Source organism: Symphalangus syndactylus, chromosome 5 (assembly GCF_028878055.3).
Source record: "Symphalangus syndactylus isolate Jambi chromosome 5, NHGRI_mSymSyn1-v2.1_pri, whole genome shotgun sequence".
NCBI classification, from domain to species: Eukaryota; Metazoa; Chordata; class Mammalia; order Primates; family Hylobatidae; genus Symphalangus; species Symphalangus syndactylus.
In genome coordinates, this window is record NC_072427.2 from 58,985,786 (window position 1) to 59,008,389 (window position 22,604).

At 38.3% G+C, this 22,604-nt stretch overlaps 2 protein-coding genes across 2 annotated transcripts in view; one reads left to right on the forward strand and one right to left on the reverse strand.

Moving 5' to 3' along the window:
• AVEN (apoptosis and caspase activation inhibitor) overlaps window positions 1-22,604 on the reverse strand; it is a 182,158-nt gene that overhangs the window by 109,385 nt on the left and 50,169 nt on the right. The window lies entirely within an intron of this gene.
• Window positions 1-22,604, forward strand: part of CHRM5 (cholinergic receptor muscarinic 5) — a 103,462-nt gene that overhangs the window by 1,576 nt on the left and 79,282 nt on the right. The gene's annotated exons all lie outside the window — the stretch shown is intronic.

Below are 22,604 nucleotides of genomic sequence, written 5' to 3' on the forward strand. Positions count from 1 at the left end.
CAACCACACTGGTTTTCATATAAGTTTCATTGGAAAACTTAGGTCCAAAGCACCTTATCATAAAGAAGTCCTACAACAAATAATATTTCTATTATCTTAGAAGAGAGGAGACAGGGAAACAAGAGCATATCACACCTAACTACGGAGATCTTCTGGTAATATACATAAAGTTATCAGAAGTAAGTATTCAATACTTGTCTAAAAGTAGTCAAATTAGAAATTCTCTTCCATTTCACTGAATTCTTTCTTTTTTTCAAATTTTAGTTAAGGGAGTAAATTATATGATCCCTTCAGGCTTTTCAAGACAGTCTATAAATAACCTTAAATATCATAAGTCTTTTGCATCTGAAGTCATTACAGAAACTTACCTGTCATTTTCCAGTACCAAAGGAAAGCAGCAATTTAATACAAGTAGTGATTATCTAATACACCAATTTGTTTCAGAGAAAAAGATGTTTATTTGGAAATCTCGAAATACTTCTTATGCATACCAGACATAAGTAAAAGTTAAGGGTGGTATTGTTGCTGTTTACCTACACTGAGAAATAGCTGAACCCTTAAGGGTTCTTTTCATCTGTTCCCTCCTTATTATGATATTACAGTTTGTAAACAGACATGATTCAAAAATATGTAGATATTTTAAATGAAGAATATTAATCAATATTTTAAATTATAATTAAAGATTTTTTAATTAACTTGGACAAAAGTATGAAATTTCTATTATGCTCAAACAATTTGCTTCCAATAAATAGAATTAAAGGGGGCAGATAACAATATTCCTTAAGTGTTCTGGATTTTATTTACTCATTGTAATGTAAACAGAGACTCATATCCCACTAATTTGGGGGCTTTGTTTCTATAACTCACCTTCTAATGACAATGGCTGGGCAAATGAATACTACCTTGCTCCACCCCAATTTGGTCCTTGTGAGCATCAATCCCAGTGAATTTTCACTTTCTTTCCTTTCCAAATCAAGGCTTTGCTCTATAATAACCCATTCAGAAAAGTGATTATTGAAGTTTCAGTAACAGCTTTCAAAAAAATACCCTACAGCAATTTAGAATAATATGTATTTTCTTCATGTAGGGTGAAAAAAATTGAAAACTGCTTCAAGTTTACATCTCATGGGTACAAATGATGAGGGATTTTATGCTAGTACCTGAAGATTTGGTTTATTTATAAGAACTTTTCCCTGTTATTGACAGATTTAACAATTAAAGAGATTCTGAATGGTCTTGGGACCTGCCTACTTGTTTCTGCAATTTAGAATGTATTTCATTCACACATACTATACGAAAGTATTATATTGTAAAAGTAATGTGATCGTGTATCATTAATTCCTTTCATAGAAATGGAGCAAATACTTTGGCTGCCATATCCTTATAATAATACCTATTGCTATATCCTTAAATTCTGGTCATTTTAAATTATCCAAAAGCTATAAGCTTTTTATTTAAATTATGATAAAATAAAAATAGGCATCTAGGTCAAAATGAACACATCCATTTCAAGTATGTTGACATAACAATCTTAAAAAGTAATTTTTGTCTGAAATACCAAGCAACATAATTTTGTATATAAAATTAGAAACATACCTAAAATTCATTTTTCTGTGTTAGCATTTAACTTAAAGGGACTGACATTGCATAATATTTTTAAATGCATTAAATATATATTTACTTATATCTTCATTATTATAACTTTAAGTTTTCATAAGGAATTTTTTTCATTCCATTATAATGGCACAGTGTTTCAAGCTTAATTCAACCAGGCATTTCAACTAGCCAATGTATTTGTTCCTTATTATGGTTAATTTTCCTTATGAAGTGACCAAATTTGAATAAGAATGTGGTTCACCATGAAGATTCATCTTCTCTCCAGCTTCTTCCTGCTGCGAGAGAACAATCTTTGGTTTGTGACATCACAATCTGTGACTGGGAAGTGGCTCTGATATCAAACAGAAGATTATATGCTTTCAGTGTGAACTAGCTGAAATAGAGATGTAAGCACTATTATTTCAAGTCATATCACCAAGACACTAAAGAGATGCATGACAGGAACTGAATTAGAGAAAGATGCTTTTATTGCATTTGTCACTTTTTCAGCATCAACTATTAAAGATAAAAGTACCATCTCACAGTTTTCTTCATTAATAATTCAAAAGCGGGAGTAAACATCATGTTGGTTAAATTCACAGACCATGATAAAACGAGAGTAAGGAAAATACCAGTAAGCAAGCAGACAGTCATGAAAGAGGCCCCTAGAGAACTGAGGAATAGATGCAAAATTTCACCTTGGTTCAAGCAGAAATACTGATGCTACTCAGAAAATTGAAAAATTACCAAAACACCCAAAATGGAAAAGACAGTGTCTCTGAATGAGAAAGGGATCCCTAAATATAGATTATAAAGTGATCCCATGACATAGATTAATTAATATCCGACACATGGACTAGTATGAGGGCAGGGAGGGGGCTGGTTAACACCTTTCTAAAAAAGCATGGATTTGTTAAAAAAAAAAAAAAACAGAAAACAAAAACAAAAAAAAAAAGGATTCTCTTTAATTAGCAAAACTACTGTGTTCTCTGAAAGTCTTCAAAAAATATTTGTAAAAAATAAATAAAAATAAATGAGGAGTTAGGGTTCAATAAAGGAAACAAAAATGAAAGCTCCTTTTACAAATACATAGGCATATACAGACCTCTTTGTGTAATCTTTGTTTGCAACAGTAGCCAAAGGACAAAGCAGACCAACTAATCCTTCCACATTGAACACATGTGCAGTCTGTCCTTTGATTAGTGCCAATACCCTGATTCAGAGTATCAGTCATTTGTGACTGCCCTCCCAGACTCAGAGCCTATACAAAGATGATGTGTAAAAAATACAGTAACAACTCCACGCATAATTACAAGTCAAGCTGAAGTCTCATTATCTACAGTTACACAGATTGCTTGATCCAGTGGTGTGTAGAGAATTCTTAAAGCATTTATTCAGTCCTATGTACTGGTTCATTACAACCAATGGGTTATTCAGCAGTTGTTTAAAGATCTGACATTCTCCATTTTTCGTACTGAAATTATTAGTGAAATAACTCAAGAATCTGGACGAATCAGAAAACATTACCACTTTTATAGACATTGTTTGATGTCACACTGTTGTCATCATCAGACTATGTGGGCCTTATTTCCTGATTATCACTATAGAAATGTAGCACTGAATAATGTGTTCTTTAAGAAGCAAAAGCCAGAGATGATTTCCAGTTCAGTTATCACTAAAAATCCTTAGCTATTTATAGAATTTTTTGGCACAGTAACCTAGAAAGCTGTTGGTGCAAATCCATCAGGCTCAGTATATAACATGGTACAACTCTAAATATTTCATCAACTGTATACCTTCCCTTCATTTGTGTTGCAAAGACAGTCCTCTACATGCAGAAACTTCTGGGTAACTTCTGGTAATATCTACAGAAGAGCTTCTCATGCCTAGGAACTTCCCCAACACTTTGAGGATACTTCTTTTATAACACCTTGTTAGACTGCATTGAAAACCTATTTATGGCCAAGCACAACCTGTAATCCCAGCACTCTGGGAGGCCAAAGCTGGAGGATCGCTTGAGGCCAGGAATTTGAGACCCACCTAGGCAACATAACAAGACTCCATCTCTATAAAAAATTTAAAAGTTAAAAAAATAAGAAAATCTATTTATATAGTTGTCTGACATATAAAATTGCATTTTTCATGGTTGAGGGCCTTAAGAATAAAGACCACATCTAATTTATCTGTCGATTCCCAAGGTAAGCTCAGGACTAGTTAATCAGCAGGTGTGTTAAATGAATGTGAAAATGTACCTTAATGCATTCTCAGGTACAATCTCAGACAGGAGAAGAATAGTGATCCTAAAATATACCTCAGCTATATTTCACTGATAATAGGCAAGTAGGTAACTGCAAAAAAGTCTAATGAAGGAGTCTTTTAAAGTAGTTTATACTGAAATAATAGCTATAAGGAGATAATATCTGTTAGGGATATTATATGATATTATGAGGTATGCAAATACAGGATAGCAAATTTATCCCTTATGCTTTTGCTCTATTTGACATAATGGAAATCACGTTTGCTATACTACTAGATCTAGAATTTCATCAATAATCCAAAAGGATCTAAATTGGTCTTGCTATTAAAAAGTGACTTTAGGGGAATTTGAATAAGTACTTTGCAAATGAAATTGAAGAGATACTACAATCATCTTTCTACTCAAAGATGAGTGGAGAAAGTGACACACTTAAAATCTTACATTTATTCTATTGGATGCTCTCCCTGCCCCCTCTCCCTCTTTCACTCTCTGTGAGGAATGAATGTTTGCAAGTTACCTATGTTATATCTCCCCAAGTCATCTCTTCTCCTTATGCCAACAATACAATATACCAACAATGGTGATTTCTTTAAAAGCAGGGACAAAGGCTAAAAGACTATGCTGTGCCTCAACCCCTATGATAGAAATTAAAGTAGCAGAGTTTTGAAGTAAGCCAGCATCACTCTAGAATTCATCAACATGTGTGTTGGGGTGGGGGCAGCTATAGTCTGAAGATGCTCAGGGTACATGAATAATGCATGCGTACATCCTCACAGAAATCTGTGATTTGATGTTGGTGTGCACAACTTAAGATTTTGAGCTTTGGGCTGGGCACAGTGGCTCACACCTGTAATCCCAGCACTTTGGGAGGCCGAGGCAGGTGGATCACCTGAGGTCAGGGGTTTGAGACCAGCCTGGCCAACATGTTGAAACCCCATTTCTAATAAAAATACAAAAATTAGCCAGGCGTGGTGGTGCACGCCTGTAATCCCGGCTACTTGGAGACTGGGGCCGGAGAATCGCTTGAATCCAGGAGGTGGAGGTTGCAGTGAGCCAAGATTGCACCATTACGCTCCAGCCTGGAGCGAAATGTCTGTCCTGAAGGAAAACAAGAGCGAAACTCTGTCCTGAAGGAAAAAAAACAACAGATTTTGAGTTTTGACATCCCATCATGTTTTTAGCCATGTTCCTTCTTTCAAACAACATCTTAGATAAAATGCCAAGATATAAGACATAGAAGAGCAAATCTGCCCTGGCTGGGTTGAGACAGAAAGCTTAGCACCCGCAGGTCCCCTTCTCACCCCATCTCTCTACACTCTCTCCTCCACACGCTTCTTGGACACCTTCTAAGATATATTTGTTGTAATTGTTCTGCCATCTAGAGGATTCACAAAGGTATTCTTCACCATTTTAATGCAAGTTTTTGATTCCGTATAGACACTGCCAAATACTCTAACCTAAAACTCCTGGTACATGTCAAGCAATAGTATTTTCTAGAGCAAGAGGGCACAGGTTGCAAAACAGTGCTACTTAGCTATGCAGAATGCTACTCAATTATTCTGTTGCCTAAACATTGATCAAGCAACCAAGACCTAGGATTCAAATAAATTGTAAGTTGATTTTAAAAAGGACTAAACATCGATAATTTGGGTTGGAATATTCCAGAAGTAACTAAAATTAACAAAATCTCAGAAAATTATCATTTGCAATCAAGAAAGCATAGAAACAAAAAGTGAGAATTTGTCATAATAGAACTCAGAATTCAGTGTGAGAAAACAACAGAATTTGTTAGAAATACCAGGTCCCAGCTGGGCACAGTGGCTCACGCCTGTAATCCTAGCACTTTGGGAGACCGAGGCAGGTGAATCACGAGGTCAGGAGTTCAAGACCAGCCTGACCAACATGGTGAAATCCCGTCGCTACTGAAAATACAAAAATTAGCCGGGCATGGTGGTGCATGCCTGTAGTCCCAGCTACTCGGGAGGCTGAGGCAGAAGAATCCCTTGAACCCGGGCAGCAGAGGTTGCAGTGAGCCTAGATTGCGCCACTGTACTCCAGCCTGGGTGACAGAGTGACTATGTCTCAAAAAAAGAAAAGAAAAGAAAGAAATACCAGGTCCCTTGTATAATATTCTAGTATTATTTCACCTAACAACATTAAGCCAAACACTGGAGTTGTCTTGAGTTGCTTCCAGGTTTGTGAACTCTGCAATTTACTTGCTTTTGCAAGTGAGATGGGGCTCAAAAGTATTTAAGCTTGAACCTCCATATATAACTAAATATTATAACCGGCACGATATATTGGATACAATCAACTTTTAAAAGAGGAAATATGATCTTCCATCTAAAAAAGCCATGTTTCAATTACTATGACATACTATTTATATTACAATGGATTCATTTGCATTCAGTGATCATCTCCAGCACTGTCCTATTCACTAAGGAATTCTCGTAACTATTCATCCAAAATCTCAAATGATTCCTGCTTTGAAGCCAATCTCCTAAGTGAGTAATGTCGCTTGTTTCTCTAAAATACTTTAAAATATTTTCAAATATATTCTTGAGATTCAATTTTAAGTAGAGTTATTTTAAACCAACAACCAATACCCATGGACTTATTATACAGCTTTAACAAATATAAATTTCTGCCATTCCTGCATCAGATTTTTTATGGCCTCTCCATAAATGGATCTGGGAAGAAAAACTCCAGTAGACAACACACTTTTATTCTGTAAGTGTATTATGAACTCGTTAAAATTTATACTCTTTATTTAGGCTTTTTAAGTATCAGGAATAGGACCTTCTGTAGGCATAATGGTATATCTCCATTTAAAATATTTTAAATAAATGTAAACAGCAAGACAGAAACAAAAAAATTTTAACATAAATTTAAATTTATTGTACCTCTCCTGTCTCAGATAACCAGCTGAAATTTTTAACATAAATTTATTGTACCTTTCCTGTCTCAGATCCCCAGCTGAACTTTTGGAACAAACATCCTAGGCATAGAAACATAAGCTACTTTATTTTTCTATGCCTTTTCTTCCCACCCCTGAGTCAGCCAGCCTCCTGTGGTACAGTGACATCGTGGATGGAAGTAAAATAATCAAAATTACAGGGTCCCTTGGGAAGGAAACTAATTCCCAGCAGTGATTCCTTATATAGAAAAGAGATAGCTAAACTCATGGTCACAATGGCATGAATTAGTTATGGCAAGGTTAATATCTTGTACAGAAAAAAATAATTTTTGGCTTAAATTGGTACCAAGGAGATAGGAAGGTTGAAAGGCTCTCTGTCTCCTCACTAACAAAATCCCCGCTACCTTTTTTAGCAACAAAATAAACAAAAACCACAAAAAATACACTTAAAGGGAACACAAAAAGCTGGAGTTCTTACATGAGACAGGGAAGCTTGCCTTCAGGATAACAAGAACAAGCTCCAATACTCTTACTCTAAGACACTGTTTCTCATATATTGGTAGGATAGAAAGATCATCTGATTAGCACTTCAACAAAGCAGAAGATGAACAGATTCAAACAAATCCTCCCCTTATCATCTCCTCCTACACTCCCTTACCTTTATTTACAAGTACATAAAATATTGCATATTATAATGAATTCCGGTTTCAAACCTTGACATTCTCTTTTGTTAGGAGGCTATGACAGCATGCTTTGATTCAGGCTGTTGTATCCCAGCCTCATGGCCTCACTGAGCACCATTCTTAGGCTTGCCCTCCTCCAAGGACACTTTGGAAGAAAGGATGGTACATACATATTTTTCTTCTCATTACAGCCCTATGTCTATGTCCGTGAAATTTGGAACCTTGAAATTCTGACTATTTCTACAAGTGAAGAATCAAAGGTTCTCTATTATACTCTAAGTTTCCAATAATATGGTCTCAGAGCAAGTAAGTCCTCCCTGGCAAAACAGCCAGGTTTGAATTAGAAAGGACTATTTCAGGCCAGGTGTGGTAGTTCACCCCTGTAATTCTAACACTTTGGATGCCAAGGCAGGAGGATCGCTTGAGCCCAGGAGGTCAAAGCTGCAGCAAGCTGTGAACACGCCACTGCACTCCAGCCTGGGTGACAGAACGAGACCTGTCAAAACAGAGAAAAAAGAAAACAAAAGAAAAAGAAAAAGAGAAAAGGAAAAAGAAAGGAAGAAAAGGAAGAGAGGAAGGGAGGGAGGGAGGGAGGGATGGAAGGATGGAGGAAGGAAGGGAGGGAGGGAGGTAGGGAGGGAGGGAGAGAGGGAGGGAGGGAGGACCATTTCAAAAGTCATTATGTCTATATAAAACTATTTTAAAAACATAGAAATTCAACCAGAAAACCTTAGCGATCCAAGTACATGAAGAAAGAGGAAATTTCTCTCTAGGCAGAACCAATGCAGACTGGCCGTTCTGAACAAAGTGACACTTATGTATTACTAACATTTCCTGAGCATCCTCTGAACATGTGTGGTACTAGACTACGGCAAACCCACTGTAGACACAGGAAGTCTCTTGAGTGAGAAAAAAAGAGTGGGGGAGTACATTTAATAATTGGAAATGAAACACCAAATGAAAATTAAAGTGTACAGGCCGGGCACGGTGGCTCACGCCTGTAATCCTAGCACTTTAGGAGCCCGAGGCGGGAGGATCACCTGAGGTCAGGAGTTCAAGACCAGCCTGATCAACATGGTGAAACCCTGTCTCTACTAAAAATACAAAAATTAGCCAGCATGGTGGCAGGCACCTGTAATCCCAGCTACTTGGGAGGCTGAGACAGGAGAATGGCTTGAACCTGGGAGGCAGAGGTTGCAATTAGCCAAGATTACGCCACTGCATGCCAGCCTGGGTGACAGAGTGAGACTCTGTCTCAAAATAAATAAGTAAATAAATAAATAAAAATAAAAATAAATAAAATTAAAGTGTACAAATTCGTCCCCAAGAGTTTGAGAAAAACAGAATTTGGCCTTACTTTTTCCCTTTCCCCTGGTTCCTACACCCAAGAAATATTTGAAGGATATATTAATAAATCACAAACTTAGAAGAAACCAGAGAGTAATGTTCACTTTCACCCTGAAGTCCCAAGTCTAACAAGAACAAACGTGAAAAATGCACAGAGGAAAGAGATGTATGTCCATGCCAGGCGAGAGTAAGGAGTAGGGGTAGCAGAACAAGATAAATCAAAAAACAGACAATAAATGGGACCTACTGGCTCACATAATGCTCCAGGTTTCTTTTTCATCCTGTTTAGAAAGGTTGACATACTTGAGAATATTCCACATTTTAAGTCTAATCTAATAAAGAACCCTTTACTTCCTCTCTGCATATCAATTTGATTACAGCTTACTCCAAGGGACACAACCACAGAAGAGTCACCTCGTAAACCCCTCTTCGAAATAAAAATTGGAATTTAAATGAGTATCTAGGCTATTATTTAAATACTGCACGTTTGGCTGGGCACAGTGTCCCATGCCTGCAATCCCAGTACTTTGGGAGGCCAAAGCAGAAGGATTGCTCGAGCCCAAGAGTTTGAGACCAGCCTGGGCAATATGGCAAAACCCCGTCTCTATAAAAAATACAAAAATTAGCCGGGCATGCTAGGGTGTGCCTGTAGTCCCAGCTACTCAGGTGGCTGAGGTGGAAGGATCACGTGAGCCCAAGAGGTTGAGGCTGCACTCCAGCCTGGGCAACAAAGCAAGACCTTGTCTCAAAAACAAACAAACAAATAAAACTGCACTATTTATGAACCTACAGAAGACACTCTTATCTGAGCAATTCATCTCCAACAAATACTTGCATGGCCTTAAGTTAAACCTCAACCTTTATGAGCCTCGGTTTCCTCCTTTAAAAAATGAAAGATTTGAACCAAATGTCATCTAATACTGTTTTCAGAATGAATATTCTATAATGTTCCTGAAGAGTGAGAAAAAAGACACCAATGGTTCATAACATATCAGCTTTACTCAACTAAGAGAAGTTGGTTTGGTATCCTCAGGAATCTTAAAGGACACATGTAGAGAAACACTAAGGAGCTCCAGTGGTCAAGAAAAACACAATGCATGTATGCCTATATATTTGTCTTATATCAACTGCCGGTTAATTAGAATAGCATAAGCAATCCAAGAGATTCAAGATTGGTATTAGAGAAAACCATTCGGGTGAGCACTAACTTGTTCTAGCTATGAATTTGTTAAATCTCTGTTTTCTGGATTTTATAAAATAACCAGCTCACTTTTTCACTATGATTTTAAAGGAAAAAAAGAGAACGAGAATAACAAGGGAGAAGATTTAAGACATCCTGGTTGAATCCATGATATTGTTTGACATTATCTCATAGTAAACTAGTATGGCTCAGAGCAACTAGGCACAGAAGAAATAGGTCCAAGGAACCCAAACATGTAGAGCTGAAAACACATTAAAGTATGTAAGAATGTCAGGAGCAGCAAGTTCTTATTTAGGAATTATACTGTACAGCTGACAGACATGCACACTCCCACACAGACTAGATTTAATAATATCTTTTTGTTAGTAGCACACCTTTCAAGAATCATTGCCCTGGTAATGTCTTAACTTGACAAGACCTCAGTGTGACAGCCTGCTCTAAAATGATCCCATCTTACCTGTTGCATTACTTACACAAGGCTGTTCTAGTACCACCCCACACGTGAACACTCCAAATGTGCTGCCTCCCAGGTAACACTTCCTCTGATTTCTCTTGTGGGCTGATGGCCATATATGACATGAGCACAAACTACGAATATTAAATATACATGTAAGGGTATCCTGGGAGATCAGGCAAGGCATAAATGAGTATATTAAAGCCGTGGGCATTACAATAGGTAGTCAGGCACCCACATAGGAAAGAAAAGGGAGTAACACACAGAAAAGACAGGCAAGGTTTAAAGTGAAACCTGCCCCACAACTTGCCCCATTTATCATTATCTGTACACAGAGAACCCCAAATTACTTCTTGCTCTAAGTAGAGTGTAGGCAAGGACCTTAACTAGTTCCCAAATCCCATGTATACCGTATGCAAAACATTATCAACAAGAGTATGAAAATTACTAACTTGCAATACCATTCTGACTTCAAAATATAATGGAAAAAATATAGCTAAATGTAGCCTGCCCTAAAAATCGTATCACTAGAGCCTCCAATCAGAACTCAAAAAAGATTAACACAGGATTCAGAAACACTCTGCAAGTAAAAACTTTCTCACTTTAAAATAGAGATCATCAAATTGAAAAAGTGCTGTGACTTGCTGAGGTCACACTGAGTTTTTACATAAACATACAATCACAACTTGGTTCCAAGACTCCTCCAATTTTGGGCAGCAATCCCTCTTAATTTTCTCTCAAAATTGTGGAGAGAAAATATCTGAATTAAGAAATCCAAAAGGTAATGTGAAAAATATTAACAGTGATGCCTTATCAATTTTCCTAAAAAATATGAAGCAGATGAATTTCATTTCACTTTCAGCATGCACAGCTTATAACACATAATTATCTTTTTGCTTGAGTTAATTATTAGCAGTCAAGAAAAACTCATTTCCATGTTAGCACTCCTGCGTACTAATATATTTTTTCCAGACTTTTCAGTTTAAATGAAGCAAGTAGCAAGCATAAGAGTATTGCTCCTATTGTCAGGACCAGATCAAAAGGCACCAAACTAAACAACATAACCAAGTTTTTTTAAGTAGCCAAAAGCTTTCTTCTTTTAACAGATACTAAAAATGGGGGGAAGGGGAGGAAACACAAGTATTCCCAAACAATGAAATGGCTCATTTTCTATACAATATACCAAAAAGGCCTACTGCTGCACAGCCAACTGTATGCATAACACAGAGGGCGAGAGTGAAATATGAAGAATAGTCATGGGTTTTGGAATCAGATTGAAAGGAATTCACACTGCAGTTCCATTACACACTAGTTATGTGATCCTTGTTACCTAACTTCTTTGAGCTTAATTTATCTCATCTATAAAACTGTCTAATACTAACATTGAAGGGCTATTTTGAATTTAAATAAAATGTATACAAAATACCAAATATCTAGCCAGGTACTCTATAAACAAGAGTTTTGTTTTTTTGTTTTTGAAACGGAGTCTCGCTCTGTTACCCAGGCTGGAGTGCAGTGGCGCGATCTTGGCTCACTCCAACCTCAGCTCACTGCAACCTCCACCACCCAAGTTCAAGCAATCCTCCTGCCTCAGCCTCCCTAGTAGCTGGGACTACAGGTGCATGCCACCATGCCCTGCTAATTTTTGTATTTTCTCTTTTTTTTTATTAGTAGAGATGAGGTTTCACCATATTGGCCAGGCTGGTCTTGAACTCCTGACCTCAGATGATCCGCCTGCCTCGGCCTCCGAAAGTGCTGGGATTACAGGCGTGAACCACCACACCCAGCACTAAATAAGAGTTATTTTAACACATTCGTTAACACCTACATCTCTGCAGATGTAAAGCTGCATCTGCAGCTCTGCCCCCAACAAACTAAGCCAATCTAATTCAGAGGTTGGCCCTAATGCATTTTTCAGCAGTGCTGCCTTCTCAATTTCAAATTCCTATAAGATCACACCCTCTCCCATCCCAATCCAAACCCTAGTAATGACCCCAAGAATTACCAAATGCTATGCTGTGCCAAAAATAAAAATTAAAAAAGGAAAAAAATAAATGGAAGTATTTCTGACAATACTACTAAAATATTTTCTGGAGCAAAGCAATAACATATGGTTAAGAGGCCAAATCTCAGTCCCAATGGTCAAATTCAATTTGATTGACTACTATTAACTCAGCACTGCCAAATCTTGATCCTTTTTAAGATTTTACAATTTTTTTTAAATGCTACAAATGTTTACCCATATCTAGCATTGCACTGACTGCACTGACTCAAAATTTTTGAATTTAGTAATGGAAACAAGAATTTGTTTAGGTTACGGCATTTCCAAGAACAGCAGTAAAGAATGTAGTTATGTTGTACATCCAAATACCATGATGTTTTCCCCTTATGAATCGAAAAACACATTAACCACATTCTCTCTCTCTGGACCAGCCCATCTGGACAACACCCCTAAAGCAACAAAGGCTACCTTAGAATTATCCCAACTTCTGAGGGAGATGAGCCAAATGGTTAGCATGTCCTGGGATGACTGTTGGATCCTTGAGACGTGCCTCCTTCTGACCCTTCAACTCCTGTTGGGATAATTTTTGAAAAGACTGCACCTCTTAACTGCATGGACCATGACTGTCTCTTGCACAAGAAGCACAGCATTAAGGCAGGTTTTTCTGAGCAATGGATTTTAGACATGGATATATAAATCACTTGGGATATAGCTAACCATATACATATATGTCCATACTGTGTATGTGTGTGTGTGTGTGTCTGTGTGTGTGTGTGTGTGTGTATGGCTTCTTACTTGGTAACCAACAAATGAGTGTGTGTGTGTGTGTGTGTGTATGGCTTCTTACTTGGTAACCAACAAATGACAAAAGATAAATTAAGCTTTTTGTAACTGATTAATGAGGAAGAAATTAAAATCAATTACCGATATTTCACCTTGTTTTACAAATGTACCCTCATTAACCCCATTCAGTTAATATAAACGCTTCCATTCTTCAAAGAAATTGACAGAAGGGTCAATGACACAAGAATAGCACCATTTATAATATAGATAGCTCTGCAGTAAAGCATAAATAAAAAGGTCAAGTGTTTAGTCATTATAACTTGACCTCTTGTCCAAGGCAATTCTTGGCTTCATTCAGAGAGAACTAGTTCCCCTGAACTTTTAAGGAAAAACAGTATCTTTGCATAGCCTCAAAATATTATTTACTGTCATTGTTTTTAACACATGCCCAGAAATTCCTCCTTCCATGGATGAAGCTTACTCCCATCGTCTTGAGTGTGAGCGAGACTTAGTGACTCGCTGCTAGTGAACAATAAATGGAAAGAGAAAAACAGGAAGTTCACAGGGGGAAACCTACAGAGGTTTCTAAGTGGTAACTAAGAGTAACTAAGTGATCAGAGTTAACATCATCAGCAGTAAGTCCTATAAATATTTTGTGTCCACTGACATGATCCAACAAGAAAGGTACATCATCTTAGGGTATTCTCCCTCAGAATCCATAATCTCAGCCTCATCATGAAAAAAAAAAAAAAATCAGAAAAACCCAAATTAAGGGACGTTCTACAACATGGTCTACTCTTCAAAAGTGTCAAGTTCAGAAAAGACTGAGAAACTGTCACAAATAAGAGACTAAGGAAATACAAAGAATAAATGCAATGTGGTATCCTGAGTTAGAAGAGAAAAAGGACATCAGTGGAAAAAACTGGAGAAATGCAAATAAAGTCTGTGGTATACCAATGTTAATTTCTTAGTTTTGATAAAGATACCATGGTTATATAAAATAATAATATTAAGGGAAGCTGGGTAGAAAGTACATGGAAACTCACTGTATTATCTTTGTAACTCTTCTGAAAAATCTAAAAAATATTAGAAAACAAAAAGTTTACAAAATAAGTAATTGGGCCTTAATGTCATTTAGTACTAAGTTAATCTACATACAAGATATTCTGCAAACTCAACCACTTTCCTCACCTGTTAGAATAGATTCATGGTAGGTTTGTTTGTTTTTTTTTTTTGGAGACAGTGTTTCGCTCTTGTTGCCCAGGCTGGAGTACAATGGCGTGATCTCAGCTCACCGCAACCTCCACCTCCCTGGTTCAAGCAATTCTCCTGCCTCAGCCTCCCATGTAGCTGGGATTACAGGCATGCTCCATCACACCCGCCTAATTTTGTATTTTCCGTAGAGACGGGGGTTTCTCCATGCTGGTCAAGCTGGTCTCGAACTCCTGACCTCAGGTGATCCACCCATCTTGGCCTCCCAAAGTGCTGGGATTACAGGTGTGAGCCACTGCGCCCAGCCTATTCATGGTACGTTTCTACATGAGTTGCTTTTCACTGAAGAACAAACATCTTCCCAGGACTTCGGTCTTTAAAAATGAGATAAACTTTAGTAGCAAACATAGGGACCTTTGATGCAGTAAATCACACCCAATAACCACAAATAACAGTTCATTCACTCATTCAGCAAGCTCTGTCATCATGAACCATGTGCCCTGGGTTATCCCACAGCACTCTGTATCCCACAGCACTCTGTACCTGCCACACTGAACTGTATTTGTTGGTTTCCTCACATCTATATCACCTCACAAGAGATATTTGCCAATAACTATGTAGGGTCTGAGATTCCACCTTATCTGTAAGCTAATAGGTTAGCCTGTTACTGTTTCACGGGTACTAGCAGAAGACATGAGATACCTGGGCCAGAGATAAAGGTGTCTCTGGCAAAAGGAGTAGTCAAACTTCATGTTAATTTTTGTTGGTTCCTCATCGCCCCCGTCTCAGAGTGGTAATTCAAAGAGTCCTGTACATGCTGTGGGCTTTGCTACAGGGAAGGAACACTGAGCTGAGTGTTCCTTTGTTACTAGAAAGGAACGCTGAGCTGAGTGCATGCCCTCAGCTCAGTGTTTCTTTTTCAGTAAGAGTAAGTTCCTTGAGTAAGTGGAAGCAGCCCTGGGGGAGATATTACCTCATCCCTCAGGGTTGCTTGCTGGAAACACAACTATGAGAAATTCAGACAAAGAGCAGTCAGAGCCTTGCATTCCTGACATACCCATCAGGAGCAGTCTGGGCCACTGCAGTTCAGCTCTCCCAACAATATTCTGAAAGGCGGGCACTGTGTTGTAGGCATTTCTGTACCCTCAGCACTTGACATGGTGCATGATACACCTGATTCCTTAGTGTTTGGTAAATAAGCACCCATAAGCTAGAAATCTTGAGTTTGAAGCCAAAGACTACTGTTCCCAATTCTGTGGCCATGCACACAGTCACTTAATCTTTTTAAGCTTCATTCTATTAATTTCTAGGAAATGTTCAAAAATAGAAGTTCAAGAAATGTTCAGTGAAAGAACTATCTCTAAGGATTCTTCTCTAATACTGAAAGGTTCATGATTCTTTCAAGGGCAGAATATCAGAAAGCCCAAGTGCCTGATATCTCTCTGACAGATCTGACTCACACAGCATTCCCCCATGGAGGCAGAAATTCATGATGGCATAACAAATTTAGGATTCTATTAAGTTGATTTTTGTTTCTCAGGGTTATTCATGAAAACCCCACATTTCAGTGTAAATTTTTTTTTTTTTTTTTTTTTGAGATGGACTCTCACTCTGTCACCCAGGCTGGAGTGCAGTAGCACGATCTCGGCTCACTGCAAGCTCCGCCTCCCAGGTTCATGCCATTCTCCTGCCTCAGCCTCCTGAGTAGCTGGGACTACAGGCGCCCGCCACCACGCCCAGCTAATTTATTTTTGTATTTTTAGTAGAGACAGGGTTTCACCGTGTTATCCAGGATGGTCTCAATCTCCTGACCTCGTGATACACCCGCCTCGGCCTCCCAAAGTGCCGGGATTACAGGCGTGAGCCACTGCGCCTGGCCCACTGTAAATTTTTATAAACTCTTTATAAACACAAGGCAGAAGACTCTACAACTACAGAATTTTAAAGGTAAATATAAAACCACATTAATTATCTACTTAGCTAGAAAGTAAGAGGTAAAGAAAGCAAGCTTTCTGAAACTTAATGATTTTAAAAAACAAGCAGTAACATTATTAAAGACAGTATTTCCCTTCACGTGCAATACACAGGATATAATAGATCATGACCATAAGGCTCTATATCAAGTTTTTTTGTTTGTTTGTTTTGTTTTGTTTTTGAGACAGAGTCTGCCTCTGTCGCCTAGGCTGGAGTGCAGTGGCACAATCTTGGCTCACTGCAACCTCCGCCTCCCAAGTTCAAGCGATTCTCCTGCCTCAGCCGCCTGACTAGCTAGGACTATAGGCACGCGCCACTACACCCAGCTAATTTTTCTGTATTTTTAGTAGAGATGGGGTTTCACCATGTTAGCCAGGATGGTCTCGATCTCCTGACCTTGTGATCCGCCCACCTCGGCCTCCCAAAGTGCTGGGATTACAGGTGTGAGCCACCGCACCTGGCCCAGGTTCTTTTCAAGTGCTAAATAAACAGATAAAATATAGATTTACTTTTCCAGGAAGAATTCTCATCACAGGTTATGAAAAGCAGTATGTTGACATCCTCACCACTCAATGCCACTAAATTAAACAGTATATATTCATAATTCATTAGCATTAATTCCATTCTCAGGTCACTGAAAATTCTGAGACCAATGTAGTATTCTCACAACAAATCATCTGAGGATGTTCTTTCCATCCCACTCCACATATGACAGTGACTAAGAATGTACAATGCAGTATCCCATATGTGCTTTATTCTTTTGCATATGTCACCTTTCCATTGGAAAAGGTACATTTGAAGGCTTTTTCATTTGATAAACTAAGATCAAATTCATTTATTATACTGGCTTGCTTTTTATTTAACAAAGGGGAAAGGGAAAGGGAAAGGCCAGGAAAGGAAAAGAGAAAAACAATGGACAGCCACCAGGCAGTCTCTTGCCTCCACAGTGTTAGGATGGAATAAACCCACAGACTCAAGGTCTTCCCTACTCCAGTCTATGATTACACTCCACTCTCCTCCCCAGTTGCAGCCTCTGGGACCATCTCCTTGCCCATCCCCTTCTTCTCAGACCAGCTAACAGTGGTTTTTGTCTCCAACCAACCATGAGCTCCCAAATCTACCAGAATTATTCTACTGAGGTCAAGGCTGCTGCCAGCTGCTTGGTCCACCAGCATCTGTGGGCCTCCTCTATTTCTCTCTCTCTTTCTCTCTTTGGGCTTTTGTTTCAACTGCAAGAATGTGGCCCCAGAAGGCAGGAACCACTTCTGCTACAAGTTGGCAAACAAGCATGCCAAGCATGCCTAGAAGATTCATAATCAGTGCTGCACGCAGAAGCTGCCCCAAGATGAGTGGGATCACACCCTGGATGCCTAGGAAGCTTTCTGGCCCCATGGAAAACCCTAACCAGGTCCTGCTGGGTCTGCATGCCCTGGTTATGGCCACACAGACCTGCATTCTCTGTGACTGTCTACACAAGTAGGTGAAATGCATCAAGAAGGAAAACCACCCGACCAACTTCCATAGGCCAAAAGACATGTGTCTTAGATAGCGATACATAATAAACATGTGTTTCTTAGACAGTGATACATAATAAACATAGATTTTCTTTTTAGTTTCAGATAATCAACAATATATTTTGATTTTAATGAACAGTATCAAGTGCAAAAAATTCCAACCTTGAAGCCAGGCATATTTAAGTTTGAATCCTGATTCCGCACCTAAGAAATAAGAGAATTTTGTACAAATTGTTGAACTTTATTTCTAAGGCTTAGTTTCAACACGTATAGAATCGAGATAATGAAACCTACCCTATTAGGTTAAAGTTAGGATTTAATGAAATAGAGAAAGTGCCCATGTAACACATCTCACACAGAGCCTACACTTGGTGGGTTTCAGGAAATGACAGCACTGATGACTGCCATCAGCTTGTTAGCTTAAGGTCACCTGCAGTTGCAGGGTCACTAGTGGCCACAGGGCTCATTTACACACACACGCCTTGCTTATTTATTAAGCCTAACCCTTCTGAGGACACTGGGTGTGCTCGCTTAACACACAGGTAAAACACTGTAGAATTATCCCAAAATTAAAAGCCAAGAGAACAGAATTACAGGGTTGAAAAAACTCCTTGATAACATGACTTTGCTGTATCCCATGCAGCAAGAAGGACCATTGTTGAACCCATTTCCATTAAATGAAACCAAATCCATTTTGAAAGATTTTCAGTAAAGGTGATTTCCCAACTCTCCCTTGGAAGCCCAGGTAACACTCATAACACAAATGGCTAATCTAAATCCCCTGCATTTTAGTTTAAGCACATTTGATTTTTTTTTCCTTTGTCTTTACAGCTTGGAAAACACGAATTATTAAACCATTTCTCAGGCTTCTTTTGCTTAGCATCCTAAACCTTTCATCATAAATCCTGTTTTTCTTATTTTTAATCATCTTTCAAGTTCTCTGTATCACCTCTATAGTTGCAGAAGTTAAAATAGTTCAACAAATCCCACACACACACACAAAAAAAAGCTAAATAAAAGAGAAAATGAGTTAATGATCGTTTGTTTTATTTTTCTAATGACATATATATGTTAGTACCATGCTTGGATATTTTAATGACAGCCCCATGTTAATGACCTGATTTCAAATATGACCCACAGTATATTCTAACCCAACAGTTTGTTTCTCTTCACCTAAAAAGTAATTCTTAGCTTTTGTATAGAACTTTATAATTTGTAAAATAATTCCACATGATCTTCACAACTACCCCTAGATTAAAGCAAGGAGGTATTATTTCTAACAGCTGGTTTTGCTTGGAGTTTAAAAAAAAAAAAAAGGTTCTAAGACAACCAAAACCAAAACTAAGATCCCCTGACACCCACCAAGCGTTCCTTCTATTCCACTACCTAAACACACATACTACACTTCAGGCACACTACTGAAAAGATGCCTTTCCTACCACAATACTAATGCTACAGACGTCCCTTTTCATAGTCTCTGAATTCATGTTTCATGTGTTTTATTTTAGAAGAGGTTCTACCCTGATTTTATTTAAGGACTTTATCAAAACTAACCTTTTATTATCTTTCCAGAGCAAGTAAAGAGAATTTACCAACTTCCAACATTATCAGAAGCATTTATTTGCTCTCCTTCCCAAAACCCACCTAAAATTATCTTAATTTTTTTAAGGAGAGGTATGAGTCTAAAAGATAATCATACAAAGAAGAGACAGTAGCAATTGAGATAGATACACTAGATGCTATTAGAACATGGTACCCAGATGAGGCCGGGCTCAGTGGCTCACCTCTAATCCCAGCACTTTGGGAGGCCAAAGCAGGAGGATCACTTGAGGTCAGGAGTTGAGACCAGCCTGGCTAACATGGTGAAACCCCATCTCTATTAAAAATACACAAAATTAGCCAGGCATGGTGGTGGGCGCCTATAATCCCAGCTACTCGGGAGGCTGAGGCAGGAGAATCGCTTGAACCGGGAGGCAGAGGTTGCAGTGAGCTGAGATTGCATCATTGCAATCCAGCCTGGGCAACAGGGTGAGACTCCGTCTCAAAAAAAAAAAAAAAATTAGCCCGGCGTTGTGGTGCGTGCCTATAGTCCCAGCTACTTAGGAGGCTAAGGCAGGAGAATCGCTTGAACCTGGGAGGCAGAGGCTGCAGTGAGCCAAGATCACGCCACTGCCCTCCAGCATGGGCGATAGAGTGAGACCCTGTCTGAAGAAAAAAAAAAGAAAAGAAAAGAATGTAGTACCCAGATGATATGATGATGCAGCCAGTTGTCTAACTGAAGAGTAACTGGAATATAAGTCATTTGATAACCAGCAGAGTATCTGGAATACAAGTTAAACTCAAAAAAGATTCACTAATGTTCTCCCATTAAGCCATGTCTAGTATAACTAGTTTAAATTACCTAATAATAAACATTTAAAAATAAACATTCAGTCCTTCATGTGAACTTGAAAGTACCGTCTCTGCTAGCGATCCTATGGCTCGGCTCTGGGGGCCTGGGACCGGAAAGATAACCACAGCAGCCAAAAATGGTGATAGTGAAAACAATGGCGGCTCTAGGGACCGAAACCTACCACCATCAAATCAAGTATCATTTTGATGACTTTAATTTGCCATAAGACAAATTTTTAAAAGGAACAGACTAAATTAGATGAAAGCTACATACCTCTGGAAATAACAAAATTCAACAGGTTAAATTACCTAACCACAGATTTTAATATAATAGAAGCACTGAACAAATCAAAGGCAGAACTAATGAAAATACAGATAAAACTAAAATCAGAAGATTTTTCCAAACAAACCTCCCTCTGATTAGTACAAAATGTCCCTCTGGCAACCGATGAGTAGAAAAAAATGATGTAAAACCAGATCCATTCATATGAAAGGCTTCCCAATGGATGCAGACCCTGATGACATAATTATCTTATGTCTAATCTTTTAAAGATTAGAAGATAAAGGTCAAGTACTAAATATTCAAATGAGAAAAACATTACACAAAGCATTTAAGCAATCAACATGTGCAGTGTTTGACCGTATTAAATCCAATAAAAAGTTTATAGAGACCCCGGCCCTGAACCCTGGTATAAAAATACAGACCTTCTAATACTTTTCAAGGAGGATTATTTTGCAAAACAAGAATGAAGCAAAACAAAGTATAAACTAAATTCAGAGCTAAGCAAAAGCAAGAAGAAAAATGGAAGTGCAGCAAAGGATAAATGCTTGAGAGGATGGATACCCAATTTTCCATGATGTGATTAATATGCATTGCATACCTGTACCAAAATATCTCATATACCCAGTAAATATATATACCCACTACGGACCCACAAAAATAAACTTAAAAAAAAAACAAAACCAGAAGTGCTGAGGATACTCAAATGGAATGTCTAGATTGGATATCTGCTCAAATTTTGGGGTGACTTAGATAATCTGACCTGTAGAAAGCACTCACATATCCTTTTCTCAAATCATGGGGAAATAAAATGGATCAGACTTTATCAGTAGAGCAAAACAGAGATTAATTCTATTTAAGAAAAAAGCTAAAGAAACACTAAATAAAGCAGAAGCAGCCAGCAATTGTAACCTATGACTAAGAAACAAGGAAGAGATGTGGAAATTACTAGACGGAAAGGTAGAAAAAGAAACACTGGAAAAAACTCATGCAAAATCACCAAGAATCCCTAAACAAATGAGAATCAAAAGGTCATAGATTTAAAGGAAAAAGAAAGGGAAATAAAGCTGCCTAGGCTGGATCTGCTAAAGGAAATGTACAACTTCAGAGCAGGAAAATGAAAGTTCAGGAGGATGAAAATGGTGCAGCTGGACCAGTAAAAACAAAGAATTGCTTCAAAACAACAGAAAACACAAAATGGCGCTGGAGACTAGCAGTTTAGGACACAAATTCTGCTCTTATCTTTTGAAGGTTTTTAAAAAGAAAATCAGGCCGGGAACGGTGGCTCACGCCTGTAATCCCAGCACTCTGGGAGGCCAAGGCAGGGGGAATCACGAAGTCAGAAGATTTGAGACCATCCTGGCTAACACGGTGAAACCCCGTCTCTACTAAAAAAATACAAAAAATTAGCCACGCGTGGTGGCGGGCGCCTGTAGTCCCAGCTACTTGGGAGGCTGAGGCAGGAGAATGGCGTCAACCCGGGGGGGCAGAGGTTGCAGTGGGCCGAGATCGCGCCACTGCACTCCAGCCTGGGCGACAGAGCAAGACTCCGTCTCAAAAAAAAAAAAGAAAAAGAAAAAAGAAAATCAAATTAGGCCCAATATTCAATATTCGGCTATAAGGAAAAGTTTTTTTATTATCGGAGTTTTCCTTTTTTTTATTTTTTTGGTTATCCAATTGAAAATTTTTTTAGCCTGTCAGCCAGAACAAACAAAAAAAATTTTAAATGTATAGTTCTGTTTGTGTTATTTCAGATGTTTTAAATATCAAAGGGAAGAATTTTCTTCTACTATATTGCCTTTGTAATATGAGACTATATTAGTACAAACTATATACAAGAAGAGGGAAAAAGTGAGCTGAATCAATGAGGACAAATAAAACTGTCTTGTTGCCTCATGGAAAGAAAAGGTTCAAGGTTTAATTTGAAAGTACAGGCTGCTAGAGTCATATCCTTTCTTTTCCCTTCAGTCTAATTGTTGGCACAAGGAACGGA